The sequence below is a fragment of the Simochromis diagramma genome, unplaced genomic scaffold (genome assembly GCF_900408965.1).
Source record: "Simochromis diagramma unplaced genomic scaffold, fSimDia1.1 OVJJ01000449.1, whole genome shotgun sequence".
NCBI classification, from domain to species: domain Eukaryota; kingdom Metazoa; phylum Chordata; class Actinopteri; order Cichliformes; family Cichlidae; genus Simochromis; species Simochromis diagramma.
The window spans coordinates 2,353,424-2,374,078 of NW_024387274.1; the positions used below are offsets into that span (position 1 = coordinate 2,353,424).

A 20,655-nucleotide genomic window follows, 5' to 3' on the forward strand; every position below is an offset into this window, starting at 1 on the left:
GGCAGAGGATGAAGCATCAATTCTCGATTAAAGATGGGTCAACTTGGCCATCTGCTCCTCCTGGGTCAATGCTAATTTCTTGACCATCTCTGCTAGCTCTGACCACTCTGAGAAATGTTTAGCCTTTTCTGCCTTAACATTCACACTACACTCTGATGCCACTTGTACCTGGGCATAAGTTTTCTTTGACTTGTTTTCAGGCTGGAATCTCTTTGTTTCTTTTGCTAAATTTCAGAGCTCAGCCTGCAGCTCACGGAAACTCAAAAGCCGGGGCTTCATTGGCGAGATCCTTGCATACACATCCTCATCATTAATCCCCCGTATGAACTGCCGGGTGAGTTTACTGTCAGGGTGAGGGAAAGACTTGCCTCCTCTTTGGTTTTCTTCCACAGCTTGCAGTATTGCCTCCAGTGCTATAGCATATGAACAGGCAGACTACCCAGACCTCTGAACACGCTCATAGAAGTCCGCTAGTAGATCTGAGGAGCTCTGTGTGTCGCTGTACTCTGCTCTCAGTTCTTCGAATGCCCTTTCAGGTGTTTGGTCATGGAGAGGTAGATTCAGGACCAGCTTTCGGGCTTCACCAGTTAGGTGACGCACCACCGTGGAAAAGCGGAGGTGAATGGGGAGCTCTATTGCCTCAAGAAGATACTGCATGTCATGAATCCAGTCCTCTACAAGCACCTTGCTGTCAGCACTGCCAGTGAAGGCTTGGACATTTTTCACTTGATGTCCACTAACTTGGGGGTCTAAAGCAGAGGTTGGTACGTGCATTGAGGCATGGGTGCCGGGTGGGGCTATAAAACCTGCATGGGTCATATTCACGATAGGGGGCATGACAGTGTTCGAGCTTATAGCAGATGAGTGGAGGGGAACTCGAGAGTCATGGACAGCAACTAGTGGCATGTGGGGCAAACGGGGGGTCAGCCCATGCTTTGAACTTTCAAGGGTCTGCTCGGCTGCAGAGGGATTATTCATTATGCCCACTCCCTGCAGTGTTAGGGGGCTTGGTATGGCGGCTTTGGGGGCAGGTGTGGAATACAGATAGCTGGTGTAAGCTTGGGAGCTGAATGGAACGGTCATCGTTGGGTAAGGAGTGTTAAGTGATTGGTTCAGGGTGGGCTGCTGGGTACTTTGCACCACTGGGTAGTTGGGATATGAGGCAACATGGGATGCCGGTGTAGCAGTGGGCCCATGGACACTGGCCTGAGAGGAAAAAGCAGGGGGCATAGTTATCTGTACATCTGGCTGAAACACTGGAGGGGCTGTAGTTAGAGGGCTGTGGTTGGACTGGCTTGTCTGATTGGTTGGCACTGAACTTGGGCGAATTTCAGATAGGTGTGAGGGCACCTGCATTTGGCCTCCATAGGCTGGCAGTGGTGGGGCATGAGCTGGAGCCACACCAAGATCAGTTTGGGGTGAAAGCACGGTTGGTGGTGGGGTCTGTTGTGTGCTCAGCCCAGAGTCAGTGAGGTCCCTGATTGGGGTGTGGCACTGTAACCGCTGGCCAGTGAAGCTGGGGAACTGGGTGACCAGCTTAGACTTCACTGATGACTGTTGGTCCACTGTACTGGCGCTAGCTGTTGCCCCTTCATTCAAAAGGTGAGGCTGTGCCCTCTTTGGAGTGTCTGCATAGTCTCTCATCATTTTCACTGTCCTGTATCTCTAATTTAGCTGCACCAGAAAATGTGTGTGGGTTACTTGTAGTATGCTTAACTGGGAGTAAGTACAATCTATTTCTAGTAAAATAGAACAACACAGATGTATGACAACTATCATCTCATAACGCAAAAAAGACTTCACAAAAAAACAGCATTAAACTCAGAGTGCAGTTAAACAACTATCTTCAGCACAGAGGTTGTGGATGACACAAATCAGCAGCAATTGCTTAACCGTATTCAGTGATTGTCATTATAGACAGGGAACATCATTTAACATTCTCGCTACAATTCAACTCTCTGAGTCTTTCTTGTTTTCAAGGACAGAAAACCCTCAAATAAAACCATCCCAAGATTTCACTTTCAAAGGATATGCCTGGGGAGGCGAAAGTCCCAGTAATACAGCTGCACAGGCAGTTATAACTTAGTTCAGTACCCCATCAGACGGCAACACCTCTTACTGCAGCAGCATAGCTGGGGGGTGTCGGCATTGCTTTCTCTTCGGTCTTGAAGTGCCACAAATCCGGTTCGGGGCACCAAAGATGTAACCCAACCAGTGCAGGGCCCTCCCTACACCCCGGACTCTGCGTTGTGTAAGTTTGTGTTGACCAGTCGGACACAGGCGTTCAATTTGTGGCTCGGACCGCGCCGTTTATTCAGATGCTGGGGCAAACACCACTCCAACTCTGCTGCTGGCCCTTCGCAAATCACAGTAAAAACTGCGTGATTATCAACACATAGTGAAAGCCAACAACAAATATATAAAAAAAACACACTAAACAAAAATAATCATGTCAAAATTCCTCGGTCTCAGGAATGCGCATGACACAAAACTAACATAGCAGGACTACCAGCAAACTGTAGCTGAAAAGCTAATGCTTCATCTTGCATTACTTTGCCCGAATGAGTGCTCTGCTAACAAGCAGGAATGTAGCCTGAAATTGCGGCAGATATTACAAAATGGAACATGCACACAAACTGCTCATACTCTCATCAGACAGTACATGAACCTCTCAATAAACAAAATATATGCTTGGCTTAAATGACAAACCACTATTTTACACAGTGGAACACTTCATTTTCAACAAAATGCAGTACGCCGCTGACAGTGCTTACCTTTGCAAATCACAGTAAACACTGAACCAAGATGGCGCCCGCGCGAACAAGAAATCTGAACTACGGTGTCCTGCAGAGGACAAATGGTCAAAATTGCTTAGATCTACCATACATATGCAGCTCAACAGCGACACCTTGTGACTTATTCCAGTCACTGCCTTACAGAAACATATGGAAAACCATTGGAAAACAGAGAGAAGAATTGGGAAAATTTCTGAGGAGCATGATTTCTGGAAATAATACAGGTAAGGATGGGGAAATATTGGAGATACGAAGAGAAATTAAAGAAATATGTGATGAGCAAGGGGTGACAGATGATACGCGCCGCCCACTGGGCAAGGTACTGTTAGAAGCCGCAAAAGCTTCTGAAGAAAAGGGAAAGAATTTGACAAAAGGAGATGAAAGGGGAAAATGCGTAGAAGAAAGGGGGTATTAAGAAACAACTTGAGGAGGAGGAGGAGAGAAGAGCTAAGCTAATGAAATGGGGAGTTTGGTGCCAGGGGGTGGAGCATTGGATGAGGGAGCCGGTGGAGGAAAAAGGTAAGCAGGGTTTCCCCTCTCCACCATTCCGGCCCACTGCGCCCCCTGTGGAGTGTGCTCTGCCACAGTGTCCAGGAAATTTCCCAACTTTCGTGGTTATTGACAGAAGTATGGAGAAAGAGGATGGCATAGTGGTGAGGCTCAACTCGGGGACCATCAACTGTGATTATGAGCCGACTAAGTGACCTAGGCCTTTGAACCAAACTTTATTTAAAATTTCACCCACGACTTTTCGCCCAGACAGCACTACAGTGGGAATGGCCACAGGCGGGGGCCCGGAGGAGGCCTCACAGGGAGAGGTAAGTGAAGAGGGAGAAGAGCCAGTTCCGTTTCCAGAACTACCCACTCCAGCTCAGACACAGAAGGAAGACAAAGGGCGCAGTCCAGCACAGGAGGAAGAAGAGAGCTTGGACATATTTAAGAGCTGGCTGCAGAATTTGAAAGGGAAAGGGAGTACCCCAGCTGTGCTCCTGGCCCCTAAGAAACTGGTAAAGAACTTAGAGGGAGGTCCGGAGCAGGGGAGTCGGGAGAAATGTCAGAAGTTTACTCCAGTGATGGAGCGAGAAATGAGAGTTGGATGACGATTCGTGGGGTGGTTGGGTAAAAGCTGCAGTGAAAGAGGATGAGAATCATGAGAATCCTACAAAACGACTGAATTTCAGTGAGACTGAAGAACCTGAAGAGTATGAAGGATTTTATAGGCAAGGACAGAGAGAACTACATGAGGAGGAAGAGCAAGGTTGTTATATTCGTCTGCGCAGCCAATCCAAAGGGGGAAAGGTCCATTGGGACACCGAGAGTAAGAGTCCTGGACAGTACCCCATTGTGGCTACGGGTGGCGGGGATAGAAGGTACAAGCCTTTTAATGTGGGGAATGTCACTGGGTTAGTACAGATGCTGCCTCCAATAACTGAGGGAGGAGCAGCGTGGCTGAGACAACTGGATAAAGTGACTTCAGGCACCCAACTGGCTCTGGGAGACTTCAGGGCCATAGCTGGAAGATGCATCACTATAACATCGTTAGAAGAGGTGCAGGTGATAGCAAGGGTGGTGGATCTTCCTGATGCCACACCTTACTGCTGTGTGCAGGAGAGAGTAGGGAATGCCGTTAGACAGATGTACCCAAACCCAAATGCTGCTGCAATTATTAAATTGGACTGGAAACCTGATCAGAACTCCAGAGACTATATAGAGAAGAGCAAGGAGAAGTGGCTGCAGCAAACTGGCCACAACCCAACTACAAGGGGTCTCCATCAAGAGTGATTCAGGAAAACAGTGTTGGGAAGAGTTCCAGAGGAGGTGAGAGAGAAAATTTTGGATGACCCTGATTTAAAGGGGGCGGATTCACATCGCTGGGAGACACACTTGGTGCACCATCTTAATAAGTATAAATTGGAGAAAGAGAAAAAGAAAGATGATCTAGAGGAACTTGAAGAACAACTGTTGAGGTTTAACTTCCTGAGACACGAACTCTTCCACAGCATGCATTTTTAATTTCTCTTTGATATTTGGGCTGATTGGGACCTGATGAATGTAAAAATAAAGAATTACTGGATTTTTTTTTTTTTTACCTAATTTTTGTTTCTAAGAAAAATGAGATCCACATATGAGGATATTCGTTTAAAATTTTGATAGAACAGTAGCAGTATAATGTCCTCGTAAGTGGATATCAGGCCCTTGTAGAGTAAAATTGAGTATTTTACTCTCCACATATGGACGCCAGGTCCTAGGAGGTTAAAGAGCGGGAGAAGGCCCTGCTGGAAGAGAAATCAGTATGGAGAGAAAGGGGGGGCCAGAAAAGTGGAGGAAATATGGAGAGGACCCAACGGGAGACCGGTCCTAACTGCGGGTCTGGCAGAGAGGAAGATCAGAGAGGCTCATGGCCTAGGACATGTGGAGATGACCCAGATGGAGAGGAATCTCTGTCATTGGTGGCACCCATATTTGAAGGAAATGGTGCGGGGGCATGTGAGGACTTGCCTGATCTGTGGACAGTACAACTCCAAAGTAACAGTGAAGCCAGAGATGGGTAAGTTTCCTCTGCTCCAAAGACCCGGGCAGGAGATTGTAATCGATTACACGGACATGGCTATGTCCGCAAAGGGGTTCAGATCGCTGTGTAGATAGTCTGACGGGGTGGCCAGAAGCATGGCTGGCGAGGAGAGAAGACACTAAGACGGTGATTAAGTGTTTGGTGAACCATTATATTCCTTGGCATGGTTTCCTCGAAAGAATCAGATCAGATACTGGGACTCATTTTAAAAATAAACACCTTCAGGAGGTGGAATCTATGTTGGGACCCCAACATAAATTTGGGATGGTTTATCATCCACAATCTCAGGGCAGGGTGGAAAGAATGAACCAAAATTTGAAGAGCAAATTGCCAAAAATCTTGCACAGACAAAAATGGATTGGGTTGATGCACTCCCCATAGCCCTGATGAACATTAGATGCTCTGTCAATCAATCTACCAGGTTCATTCCTTATGAGTTGTTCAGAGGAAGACAATTTCCAGGGCCCACCGCAGGGGGTCCCAGCTTTGAGGGAGGAGGGACCTGGGTTAGAATATGTTAAGCAATTTAAAGAACACAAGGCTCTTGTCTCAAGTTTTGCATCACAGGTGACCGCAGATCGAGGACAGGAGCAGACGGTGCCCAAGGTGAAGTGGGCGTGGCTAAAGGTGTACAAGCAGAAGTGGAATGAGCCGAGGTGGACAGGTCCGTTCAAAGTGGTGACCAGGACCTCACATGCAGTTCAACTGAGAGGGAAAGGTGAAACCTGGTATCACTGGAGTCCGTGAGCTGTGGCAGAGGACCCTAGGAGGTCCGAAAGGCTCTGTAAGAAGGAGGACTCGGCTGAGACCCCCAAAACAGAGATCTTTTGACATAGGGGCAGAATAATCCCCTGATCTATGCAACGGACTGAAGGGTAGTCTAACCCCTGATGTTGAAGAAAGAAGAGGAGCAGAGAATCACCCAACCAGGAAGATAAAGGTCACTTCTAAAATATAATATAGATTGCAAACTCCTTAGACAGAGGTTCTAGTCTAAGCATAACGTAAGGGGTCGGAGAAGTGACCAGAAATGAGGTTGTGGGAAAATTGGAGAGTAATGGGAGTTTTAGAGGTTGTTATTATTGTTACTGTAACTGTAATTTTTTTTGCATGTGAGTTGCCTGGAGACAGACCTCAGACCACGCCAGTGACTCCAGCATTCCAGGCCACGGTGAGACGAACCAAATGCAGTGCATCAGGTAAAATCAACACTTGTTTAAATTATTACGGTGGCGTAGAGTTGGACTACGTTACAGGGTCCACGACTTCGTTCACATTCGATCTCTGTGCAGTCATAAATTGTGGGGGCCAAAATTATAGGATTTATGATATTTGGGTGTGTTATCAACTCTCATTCAACCGTTATTGTCAGCAGGGGTGGACACGGTTAAGCGGGAGATGTGCCTGGTCGGAGGTTGTGGGGCATACTGGAAACTGGAAACCACAGAGCCAGAATCAAGAGGGTTGGGGAGACAGGTTTTATTCACAGCGAGATTTTAGGATCCCACAGAATCTAGTGACTCTGTCATCGGGGAAATGGACGGCTCCACCCACGGGGATTGCCAATAGGGTGGTTTATTTTACCTTAGGAGTGGATGTGGTCGGCGAGGACCCGTATGGAGTGGTCAAGGTGAACTTTAGAAATTCATTACAAGGTTTGTTCCCAACCCCCGCACCACTTTTTGAAAATTTTACAGGGATTATGGAAGTGGATTACACTAAATTGAAGCCCAGACAGTTGATCTCTATGGCAACTGGCTAGAGGGATAGTCATGTGTGGTTAGATTGGTTAATTCAAAACTCCTGAGAGCAAAATGTGTCTGATTGTGTGGCCTGTGCGGCGGCCAGACCAAATTTGTTCACTGAACCGGCACCCCTGTATCCAGAGGACCACTGGGGTTTAAGTGCATGCTTAGACTCACTAGGGAGGTGGTTTCGGAGGGCAACTGCACGTTGTTGGCCAGTCTGTTTCCCCCAATTGATAATAAAACTGTAGTGGGACCGCTCACATCAAGTAAAGCAAATTACACCTGTATTAACTTTACTGTTTCTGAACCTTCCAGCCACAAGCATGACGCCGGCGAGATTCCTGCTGACTGGTGTGTAGAAATCTTTCCAGCCAGCCAGGGGGAACGCCTCAAGGGAGAAGGACACATGGGCATGATCTGGTTTGTATTATTATTGTGGGGAATATCGTTTGTTTGTGAGAATTCCAAGGGGAACATCTGGCTTGTGCACCTTAGTGCGGTTGGGAGCCCCGTTAATACTGGTGGGTGAAAAGAGGGTGCGACTGGGTAAACCCGGCACTGCCCAGCTAACAGCGAGATGTAGACGTCATGTTTTGAAGAAGCGTTCGACAAGCTCATTTGACCTTTCTATAGGTTCACCAACGTACATAGATTGCATTGGTGCGCCCAGAGGGGTGCCAGACCACTATAAGTTGGCCAACCCAATTGCGGCTGGGTTTGAGAATTTGCCTTTGATTGCAGGAATTATCCCAATTACTCCAAATAAGAATGTGGATTGTATTAACTACGTCCATTATAATATCCTTAGATTGGCTAATTTAACCCATGATGTTGTAGGAGGGTTTGCGGAACAATTAAGACCCACTTCTCTTATGACTGTGCAGAATCGAATGGCATTAGATATGTTGTTGGCGGAAAAAGGGGGCACTTGCGCAATGTTTGGCGATATGTGCTGCACTTTTATTCCTAATAATACAGCCCCTGATGGATCTGTGACCAGAGCGTTGGAAGGCCTGAAGACTTTGTCCAATACCATGCATGAGCATTTGGAGGTCAATAATCCGTTGGGAAAGTGGATGACCTCTGTCTTTGGGCAATGGAAGAGTTTTATTATGTCTATTTTGGTTTCTTTATCTACTTTAACAGCTATTCTGGTAACATGTGGCTGTTGTTGTGTGCCTTGCCTCAGAACATTATTGGTAAGAGTGATTAATCAGGCTGTTGGAGGGTCTGATGCCGAGGCAGACAAAGGCTACGTTCACACTGCAGGTCTTAATGCTCAATTCCGATTTTTTGATCAAATCCGATTTTTTTGTCTGCTTGTTCACACTACAAATAAAATGCGACAGCAAACGCGCCCTAGTGTGAACGCTCAAAGCGGCCGCATGCGCAAAAGAAGACGTCACATACAACGCGCTCTCTTTAGACCCAGACCAAACAGTATTGTTTGACTGATGGCCTTAATATAAAGACTTCGTACTTTACGTTTCCCAATTTTTGCTTTAAGTTATTTTGTTATTTACATAATAAAGTAGATAACCTAATAATGATCCTTATTGCTGTTTTAGAGGAGAGGTGCTTCAAAGGTTAGTTGCAGATTTCTGTCAGGATCTGCAGATTATACAGTACAAATAAAATGTTCACGTTTCTCCAACGTTGTCTTCCCAACAGTTTCACTGACATCTACACTGGATGGCCAGGAAGCGTTCACGATGTCTTCTCGGGCGCTTCTCCGGCGCTGATAATTGGCGTCTGTCTTGTGTCAGTGACGTAAAAGATGGATTTAATGCGACATGACCATCAAACAGCAGTCGCTTTCTAAAACATCGGATATGTATCGGATTCAGTACCGCATACGAAAGTGACCCAGATTGGATTTGAAAATATCGGATTTGTGCCGTTCACACTGTCAGACCATGATCGGATATGGGTCGCATAGGGTCAAAAAAATCGGATTTGATGCGTGTGTGAACGTAGCCAAAATGATGAGGAGGGTCAATCTGCTGATCTCATGTTTGATGACTTGCAGTAGTGTTGGTCTGCCATGGGGGCAGACCACAAGAGGGGATGTTGGAATGATTGTACCTGAAGTGCTTTATTACTGTGCCTTATATTAATCTCATATTAATCAAAACTGCCATATAATCATATAGAAGTAGTTTTAAGTGGACACAGCCCTGAATAATAAAGGCACTAGAATAGGTGTCCTTCAGTCGCAGGCTCTCGCCCATGTTTTCCTGTAGAGCAGTAGATAAGAAGGAACCATCTTGTTAGTGGAAAATACTGTTGTTTAGAGTAGAATAGGGTGCCTGGTAATAAAACTGTCAGGTGCCCATCACCATTTTGAGATCCGCGGCAATGTGTCTTGCAAGATGCATCTCCCTTCTAGAAGTATTGTGAAAGTGAAATAAAGTGTTAAATGGTCTACTGAGCAGTGTTTTGTCTTCCATCGGATGCCTCTGAGGAATCAAAAGAACTCGGTGAAGTGTTGATATTAATAATTTTAAAAATTTAATTGAATCAGACGCGCCAATATCTTGAGGGAGATTATTCCAGAGGTAGGGTGCAACAGAGGCGAATGCGCGGTCACCTCTGGTCTTAAGCCGAAATCTAGGTTGGTAGGTAATCAATCCAGCCAGTGCACAGGTTGGTCAGCCTAGTCCTGCAGTCTCGGCTGACTGCTCTGTCTACCAGTAGCTAGTTTTTGTGCCTCTGGTATACTTGCCATTTCCTTTCTGTGTTATGGGTTGCGTCCTTCTCCCATATGCTCTTCCAGTATTTCTCCGTCTCCAGCCTTCGTGGTGCTGTTCTCATATTGTTCCCCTGCCACTGAGAGTACACCTTGGCTGGTTCTGTGGAGAACAGATAGTTCATTCTCCTGCCTTCGATCTCTCTAGTGTACCTCTTCAAGTGGCTGGCCAAGGCTGTGAGTCTTTGCTTGGCCGGGTAAAGACAGCTTGCTATACTTCTTAGTCATCTTCTTTGTCGCACCTTTCTGCAGCTCCAAAAGCTGGCTAATCTCCCTCTGTGCTACCTAGATGTTAGCCTCCAGTCTCCTTCTCCATCGAGTGTTCTGCTCCTTGTGTCTGTTCAACTTGAAGCCCAGGATCTCACTGATCATTGCTGCCGTGGAGTAGATCAGCTTGTTAGTCTCGGTAATGGTGGTGGTGGGTATTGTCCATAGTGCTACTTTCACATCATCTAGTAGATCTTGTGAGGGTACTTCACGTTGTGGTAGCAGGCTACGGAAGCTCCAAGTTTCAAGCTTCACCATGATCCTATCTTTTAGGTCATTTCCTCTCGCACTCAACAATCCTTCTTCCATCGCACTTGGGGCTTGGTACCCAATCTTGGGTGGGGGTGATGATATCTCCTCCCCGACCTGTTGTCCTGGCTCCCCCTTTCCGTAGCATGTGTCAATTTCTAGCTGTGAGAGCAGTCCCTTTTTCTGAATGTTGGAACACTGAGCTGTCAGTTTGGATGTTGGGTATCGAAGATATTCATGTAACCCCTTCCGCTGGGGTTACTTGCGTAGTAGCTTTCCAACACCGCCCTATTTTCATCTCGCGCCTACCGATGCCGCCTTATTCCAGTAGCCCACTTCTCATCAGGGTGCCCTGGTTCCTCATCACCTGACGCAGACCTTAATTCTCCTGCTCCAAAGTCATGTAGTCTTACCACTATGCTATCCAGCGTGTGTATATATGTATATACAGTGGGGCAAAAAAGTATTTAGTCAGCCACCGATTGTGCAAGTTCCCCCACCTAAAATGATGACAGAGGTCAGTAATTTGCACCAGAGGTACACTTCAACTGTGAGAGACAGAATGTGAAAAAAAAATCCATGAATTCACATGGTAGGATTTGTAAAGAATTTATTCGTAAATCAGGGTGGAAAATAAGTATTTGGTCACCTCAAACAAGGAAAATCTCTGGCTCTCACAGACCTGTAACGTCTTCTGTAAGAAGCTTTTCTGTCCCCCACTCGTTACCTGTATGAATGGCACCTGTTCGAACTCATCATCTGTATAAAAGACACCTGTCCACAGCCTCAAACAGTCAGACTCCAAACTCCGCCATGGCCAAGACCAAAGAGCTTTCGAAGGACACCAGGAAAAGTATTGTAGACCTGCACCAGACTGGGAAGAGTGAATCTACAATAGGCAAGCAGCTTGGTGTGAAAAAATCAACTGTGGGAGCAATCATCAGAAAATGGAAGACATACAAGACCACTGATAATCTCCCTCGATCTGGGGCTCCACGCAAGATCTCATCCCGTGGGGTCAAAATGATCATGAGAACGGTGAGCAAAGATCCCAGAACCACACGGGGGGACCTGGTGAATGACCTGCAGAGAGCTGGGACCAAAGTAACAAAGGTCACCATCAGTAACACACTACAACGGCAGGGAATCAAATCCCGCAGTGCCAGACGTGTTCCGCTGCTGAAGCCAGTGCATGTCCAGGCCCGTCTGAAGTTTGCCAGAGAGCACATGGATGATACAGCAGAGGATTGGGAGAATGTCATGTGGTCAGATGAAACCAAAGTAGAACTTTTTGGTATAAACTCAACTCGTCGTGTTTGGAGGAAGAAGAATACTGAGTTGCATCCCAAGAACACCATACCTACTGTGAAGCATGGGGGTGGAAACATCATGCTATGGGGCTGTTTTTCTGCCAAGGGGACAGGACGACTGATCCGTGTTAAGGACAGAATGAATGGGGCCATGTATCGTGAGATTTTGAGCCAAAACCTCCTTCCATCAGTGAGAACTTTGAAGATGAAACGAGGCTGGGTCTTCCAACATGACAATGATCCAAAACACACCGCCCGGGCAACAAAGGAGTGGCTCCGTAAGAAGCATTTGAAAGTCCTGGAGTGGCCTAGCCAGTCTCCAGACCTCAACCCCATAGAAAATCTGTGGCGGGAGTTGAAAGTCCGTGTTGCTCGGCGACAGCCCCAAAACATCACTGCTCTCGAGAAGATCTGCATGGAGGAATGGGCCAAAATAGTAGCTACTGTGTGTGCAAACCTGGTAAAGACCTATAGTAAACGTTTGACCTCTGTTATTGCCAACAAAGGTTATGTTACAAAGTATTGAGTTGTATTTTTGTTATTGACCAAATACTTATTTTCCACCCTGATTTACGAATAAATTCTTTACAAATCCTACCATGTGGATTCATGGATTTTTTTTTCACATTCTGTCTCTCACAGTTGAAGTGTACCTCTGGTGCAAATTACTGACCTCTGTCATCATTTTAGGTGGGGGAACTTGCACAATCGGTGGCTGACTAAATACTTTTTTGCCCCACTGTATATATGTATGTATGTATGTATGTATGTATGTATGTGTATATATATATATATATATATATATATAGTTAACATAGGTCGTTGGGTAGACTTAAAGATAAAGTGCTATTTTAAGTACTTGAAGTACATTTTCAAAATGGCATTGTCTTTAAATAAAAATAATAATGAAAATTTCAACAGTGTTTCTTCTTAAAAAAAAACAAGGCAGAAACATAAAGGTTATTTGACCAGCTTAACCTTTAAAGTAACCTTAGCCAAAATTATTTTGCACATTAGGCTAAAACAGTGTGATCATCGAACATTTTAGTGCAAAAGATAACAAACCCACTGGACTCACAATACCTCCATGCTTATTTACTGTCACTCTTTTTCAGCATGTATTTAGACAAACTAGCCTGCTCACATTTTCAGAGCTCAAGGCAGCTCTCTTTTTTGTTACCATGTGACATGCAAGTGAGAATAGTCTCTCACATTGGAAAGTGGCAGGACTAATCAGGTACTTGCAGGCCAGGACAGACGCTGTGGGTGGGTCCCTGCTCGACTGGACCACCACTGCAGCGGGCAGTCTGTCTTGCTGATGGTGGATTCTGCTCTGTAGGGCTGTTACAGTAACAATAAGTTTAAAAAGTTAAAAAAAAAAAGAAGTTTAATTTACCTGCATGGCTCAGGAACAGTTCCCAGCTTTTGAAGTTTTACCAGCTGTGATGGAGTTAAAATGACTAGTTTGTGCTTTTATTTGTCTAAAGCAGCAAAAACAGCCTCTTCATTCTTTAGTAGAGAGAAACCATATCCCGTGTTGAATTCCACTGTGTGGAAACATCCTGTATGAGTGGCTCTTTGCGTTGCCCCAGTCTTGTTTGCTCTAGGTGTAATTCCTCCATATTAGTAGGGTTGTCTGTAATGCATTTCATTTTGCTTTCTTTTCAGAGTCATAAAGCTGTTGAATTATATTTGAAATAGTCTTTCAGCACAGCAGTTGAAGAAAGTTGGATCACCTGACTCTAACTGTAGCACATTTTCTTACCCCTTATCTTCTACCACTGATAGTGGTCTACAGTCCAGAGCAATCCATTTTGCAAGAGAATTTGTAAGTTTGTCTGACGTTGACTTAATAACTTTGGTCATCAAGCCAGTCATTTGATCAAGTTTGGGCTGCCGAACTGGGACCGCTAGCGCTAACAGCTCCCACAGTTTCTGTGCTTACGGTAACATCTAAATGTTTTATATATAGATGTTACCGTAAGGTTGAAATGCTTCGGTGGTATGCAAACCACGCTTTTATCAAGGCTTCTGTTGGGTAGTCTTTTGAAATGAAATTTGCCTCGATGAGTCCAAGCAATACGCTTTCTTATGATTCTTTGTAGCTCTGATGTGTGCATCAGTGTAATCAGTATACCAAAAAATCGTGCATTGAGAAAAGTTCCCCCGTGCTTGGGATGCGAAGTGCAATTAAATGCATTATTTTTTAAAACCCGTTAATTTTTTTCAAATTAATTAATCGCAATTAACGCGTTAAATTCCCACGCCTACATATATTGTTCTGGCAATAGTCCAAAATGAGTAAATAATCTTAAATCTTTTTTTGCATGCACCACCGAAACGTGTGCAGCAGACTGTAAAGGACTTTTACAATTCAAAAATTCCATGGCCATGTTTGCATCTATAGAAATTTTGTAAACACATCAAAAACATACACCAAAGGAGCACTATAACATATGAAAACAACCACAAAAAGGCATAAAACAACTTTAAAAGTGAAAAATTAACACAAAGAGAGCCCCCCCACAATAACTGTATTATTACCACAAGGGGATACAAAGAAACCAGAACAAATAACATAAAATGAACACAAATAGCTGCAAAAGCACAAAGAAGTATCTCCACAAAATGCAAAGTTACCACAGAAAGATCCAAACTGACCCAAAGGAATCCACAAAGTGTCAGAAATAACCATAAATCAAAAAACTAACAGCGGCTTCTTCGCAACATAAAATTCTATTGTGTAAAAAACAGCTTAGCTCTAATGTCATAACTTGCACCTTAAGCTTGATTGAACAGATATAAATAACACTCACTCTAAAGGTAAATGTGTTTGCAAAGCCAATAACGGCCCTCTTCACACCAGAGCTCTCTTTATTCGGTAGATAAGGCCATGCAGAGATGAATAATTTTGAGTACAAGGGACAGAGACCCAGCCACCTGGGAGACAAGGCCACTTCCCCCTGGACTGATATACTGCACCTTAACCAAGATCAGTATCGAGCATCTTGTTATTTTAATGGGCCAGGGATAGGGTGTCACAGCCATGGTCTCAACATCTCAGGCCTTCTCATTTACAGATTAAAAAACGAAAGTGCTGCCCATTAAATATTTAGATAGAATCCAACCCTTGCTCACCTGGCCTACCCCTTCTCCCTTCTCTCACTCATGCGCAACCTCTCATTTACTCTTGCTTTATCTTTTACTCTCCCTTTTTTGTTCTTTATTTTACTGGTTCTACCTTCAGCTGGCTGTTTATCTCACTTGCCTCACTGGGCCATGGTGTTTTGTGTTGCTTGAGCATCCGGTACAGCCAAGAGGTAGGGATAAGTGGGGGTGGTTTGTTGGGATTAGAGGCACAGCAGTGTATTAGGATTCATGTTTAATCGTGTCAGCATCTTACAGCTATCAGAAAACGTGAGGGGATTGGAGACCCAGGGGGTTCCTGAAAAATGAGGAGAGGGGAGGTTTGTGTGTGTGTAGGGGTGACACACATCACTGATTTTAGGGACGGACTGTGGCTGGCTCAAAGTAAGAAGACAAGAAATTATGTTGTGTTTTTCTGTGGCTGTCTAGAGAGTGCATTGCCACCTTTTTATAGCTGTTTTCTTTTAGACACTTTGAGTTCTTTCTGTGGTTGTTTTTAACCTGGGGTCAATGTTTGGTCAAAAATGAAGAGCTTCAACTAAATTTGAGTCTGCAATTTGTTTTTATTCATGTCTTTAAAGCTATTATGCAAAACGTTGTTGCCTATCTAAGGCTTACAATCACATAAGGTCCATATTGAGACTCTACTGAACACACACCATCTGGGTTCACCAACCACTGGGTCCTTGAACTGTTGCAGCTTTGAGAATGTGTAGTTTAATTAATTCCCTTCCAAACTAATTGCCTAAAGTTATGGGCATATTATAATCATATTATAATCATATAATCATAACTCTGTAGAGCCTGTCCCAGCTACCACTGGGCAGAAGTCAAGGTAAACCTTGACTGGATTTCAAATCAGTTACATAGAACCATTCACGATCACATCAACACCTACCGCCACTGTAAAATTAACCTGACATTACAAGTACAGTGCATCAAAGTCATTGTCTTTGTGCACTTTGGGGTTTGTAGAAGCTAAAAGCTTTTTTGTAAACACAAAACGGGGCTGAAATGTTGATGGTTCATCAGCCATATCAAATGAAAATACAAAACAAGAGGACAGAAAAGGTACACAAGCACAAAGACCTGCATTGTTAGTGTGGAAAACACGAAACTTAAACAGATAAGGCACAGACAAATCACCAGTCACTAACACAGAAAAAGGGCACAGCCTCTGCTCTTCTATTTATCTCCACACCACACCTGCCAACCCAATCAGAGCATATTTATCCACCTGAGCATCCAAGAACTGTAATTAGACCAGGAGATGCAGTAGAGACAGGAAACCGAATAAGGGTCAAATCAAAGAAAGAGCAAGAAATACAACGGGAACAGGAGCAGGAAGGAAAAAGGAGAGAAAGTTAATTGGAGTCCTCGGCAGAGGACCCGTGTGACTCACCCAGCCTGCTTTGAATAGCTGCAACAGAGAACCAGAGACTAAGCGTGAGCCATCAAAAGACAACAGAGAGAATAAAGAGGTTTCAGATCGCCCGGTCCCACAGACATCCCACTGTGGCCCTACTGTTCTGGTCATTCTGGGCTTGTCTTTCGGCCTGGACCTGCCGAGGGCCCTAATAGTGATCAGAAGCCATCTTTAGGCTACCTCACTCTCAGCTGTGCTCAGTTACACATAAACACACTCTGCATAGACTCAAACTAGATTAGATTATTTGTGTTCAAAGCTATTGCCGACCTGTCCAACGTACTTCTTTACAATAACAGGCCAAATCTTTTGTGTACTTTTGTTGTGGTGACAGATTTAAATTTTTCTTACTAGGTAATTCTAACTGATAATAATTTAGATTATGCCTTTACACACCTACCACTTTGATAAAACATCTTAAAGACTTTCAGATTCATCTAACCAACTAATCTATGTATTTCCAAAAAATATGTTTTTTATTTTATTTCTTAGCTTTGTCTGCCATTCGCTTCTAGTTAGGTAAAGAACAGGATAGTTTTTATTTTATTTTGTTCTTTTAGTTATTAATTTATATAAAAAAATATCTCTCCTAATGAGAATCTACTCACAAAGTGTACACTAACCAAAGCAACCAAAGATCTAATTCCTGTCTGAGCTCAATAGACTTATTTGAGACATTTTAGTATTTTAGTATGAAAATTATTGACTATCGTAGATTTAACATTCTGCCACATTAGTATTTATATGAACGCAAAATAATGACCAAACTCAATTATGTGACACCAGGACACATGTAACTTTAGCAAATATAGACATTATGGTAACACTTTCTATTACTGCTCAGTAATAAAGGGGTAATAGTACAGTAACAAGGGGAAAACAGGAGCGTAATAATGTGGTAAAGTTATCACTATGCAATTACCAAAGTAATAACCACTTAATATCCAAGTAATATCAAAGATGCTGTGAAAGCTACAGTCCTATACATATGAATCTAATGTATTCATATGTATTACTGTAGGTCTGTGGGTTTAATCACCGTTAAAACCTTTACTTGGACAAAGTTAGCAGGAATCATCTTTGAAACTTTGTAGCAGCTCCAGCATTGTTTGTTTTACACAGAGAAACACAAAGAAACGAAGTGTACTAGACAATACCATTTCAAGGCTATCATAATATTTTTCATATTTAAAATGAAATTATATAAAATACTGTATTAATTCATTAATAAAAAATGTTTACTTTGAAAATATATTTGAATATGGAATGAAAGTACAATCAAATGGTTTAGGTTCTTTTCTTGACAGATGTTGTTTGCAAACCAAAGCGCAGGTAATTTTGAAAGACTTGTGTTTTTTGGTCAGTTCCACTACACGCTGTAAATTTGATTTAATTTTCTGATAAGGATGCAATTACACCTTGAAATCAGTTAGCTTCTGTATTAATAGTAACAAGTATTTATTATAAGAGAATGGATGGATGGATGGATGCATCATTATTGTGCTGCCCACTAAAAGGAGTTAGAAACGGACCTGCATTTTATATATTTTTCATTCTTACTGGTCACTGAGAGAAGGACCCATATTCACACATAAATACACACAGAATATTCTACATACTATCTATAACCACTTTATCCAGCTCACATACCCACCAATGGCCATAATCACCAATTAACCGAACATGCATGTCTTTGTACTATGGGAGAAAGTTGGAAGACCTAAAAAAAACTTCACTTCAGGATATGTCCATGCATACTTCATTATTTTACTGATATATCCTGTTATAAATATGTTAACCAGCAGCAGTTCATTTCTTTCACAGTGTGTTTGCTGTTGTAGACTGGTCACATATAAGGAGGATTGCTGTTTCTTTCTTTGTTTTATAGAACTTGTTAGCTTGAAGCTGACCTGATGTCATTATGTTGTTACCAGAATAAATGTCTCAGCCTGTGTGTGTATTCACACAGTGCCAGAGATCGAGCAGACAAGAAGTGAGCTGCACTAAGGAGAGGAGAGAAAAATCATGCAGTCTTGTAAAAATGTAAATGTTTATTACACTTAAATGTTTGAGGTCAGGTTTGGGTTTTCCCCCCTTAACAATAAACACCTTCTTTTATAAACTGCATTTTGTGTCTACTTGTGTTTGTCTAATATTTACATTTGTTTGATGATCTAAAATATTTAAGTGTGACAAAAAAAGGGACAAACATTTTTTCACACCACTGCATCTATTTCCTGTCACAGCTCTGACATTTTGACCTTCTCCATTTTATTTCTTCCTCTCTGTTACTGCCTGGGCTTATTGTATGTTATACAACGTTGACAAATCACATTATGGAGTGTGTGTTAGCGCAGAGTGAGAGAGACTGTAAGAGAGAGATTATGGTGACAGGCAGAGAAAGGCCCGAGCAGATTCATGTCCTCTTTTGGCTCTGCAGTAAACTATTGACACAACTGAACTCTTCATCTCCATTCTGCTACAGAAGCTGACTGCAGGGAGTAAATAATGATATAAAGAGGAAATTGGAAGAAGAGGCTGCAGTGCAGAGCAGTCATAATAAGAAAGGAGTACTTCAGAACACATGGGATCCCAAGTGTCTGATGAATTCAAAGACACCTCACCAATCAAAGTGAAAAAGTGATGCAGCAGGCTAGTCTGTTTTGCAATATCAGGACGTGATCCTGATGAGATGACAGATGTTATCGTGGGACACACACACATCTGGCCCAGGATATCACTGAGCTCCTGGCAGCGTCAGTTGGACTAAAACATGATGTCCCAGAGATGTTCTATTGGATTTAGGTCAGGCAAGTGTGGGTCAAATATCCTTCATCCTCCGGGAAGTGCCTGCATACTCTAGCCCAGGGGTCGGCAACCCTGGGCACGCGTGCAACAGTTGGCACGCGAAGGGTTAACTGATGGCACGACCATAGCTGGACTGGCCATCGATGGTGATCTTTCATTTTTATGGGCCGATGATGATTTTTTTTTTTTTTTAGTAACGATATAAACAATGAAAGATGTTGGACTGGCCAGATGCTGGCAGATGTGTAAGAATAACTCAGTTGTTTGGTGTCGGATATGGCGGAGCTGGGGTGGTCCGAGTGTCAGGTGAACTGAACTTCAGGTAAGAAGTTATGACCTGCAGTCTGTCTGGGTCAGATATACTACTGATATTAGATATTACTAGCTAGCATGATGGAGTTTATATACAGCTGGGTGGGTGCTATGATTTTACTGATAGTGAACTTTATTTAATTCATAAGGTTAGTTAGTAGAGTTGCCAACCGTCCCGTAAAAAATGGAGTCGTCCCGTATTCAGAGAAAATGTCACGCGATTCCTATTGAGCTGAAAAGGAACACAGTTTGTCCTGGACTTCAGCTACGATGAAAAAAGATACAAAGCTGGATTTATTCTGCGCCTTTACGCTGTCAGCTGCCTCTTCATCTCTAATTCAATCATGAAACTGATCAATGATCAGCTGATCATCTCTCTTGTTTGTTTATCTCCCACTTTGCGCCAGAAACAGGAAACCAGCGGATGTCACGCTAAACAACAGCAGCACGTTTAAGCTTGATCAGCTGTTGTTAGAATTTATTTAATATTAATTTCTAGTATCAGCTGATGTTTGCTGGAGCCACAGCTGTGAAGCTGCTGGTCATGATGTCTGTTTGGATATGTGGTGAGAGGGAAACATGAAGATGAAACCAGGAGATGTCCTTACTGGATCATCAGAGCTGTGATGGAGAAGCAGGTTTACCTTTTAGGTGACATGAATGAGTTGAAGGGAAGTTATGAACTGTTTCTGAGAGACAAATAACACCAGGATCCTTTTTTACGTAGCTGACAGCTGGTAACTGTGCAGGGGCGGGGCACAAAGAAATACTTTTCTTTCTGATTCTCATTTAAAATCTCTCGCTTTTATTAAATAATTATCTGAATCTTACAACCAAAGTTTTTATCTGATGTACCATATACCAGCAAGACAGCGTACATCACTGTCACAGCAGCATTTGTTTTCATTCAAAGGCTTTATGGCTTTTCCTATAATACCTGGTGGGCCGGTCTCTAGTCAAAATGCCCATTTATGTCTCAGTCCAGCCCTGGACACGACACGCAGTGAATTAATCTGAGCAGGTGCATTAAAAAGCAAATGGCCGGGCCAGCGGAGCGGTGCACATCGCAAATTAGCTCGCATAGACACATTAGTTGTACCACTTCTTAATGACGGCATCTTAGCTAACAACCCCAAACTACCAGATTCAACTTGTAATTGGCTAAAAATCACTTAGCCTACCGGTGAGAGGGACATTGCTAGCTGTCAGTTTTTTCAAACGATGTTGAAATTTCCACAGTCCGACCCTTCAAATGCTTCAGCAGCTGTCCAC

At 43.4% G+C, this 20,655-nt stretch overlaps 1 protein-coding gene across 3 annotated transcripts in view; it reads right to left on the reverse strand.

The window, feature by feature from the left end:
• LOC120715599 (retinoic acid receptor beta-like) overlaps positions 1-20,655 on the reverse strand; it is a 301,344-nt gene that overhangs the window by 83,800 nt on the left and 196,889 nt on the right. The gene's annotated exons all lie outside the window — the stretch shown is intronic.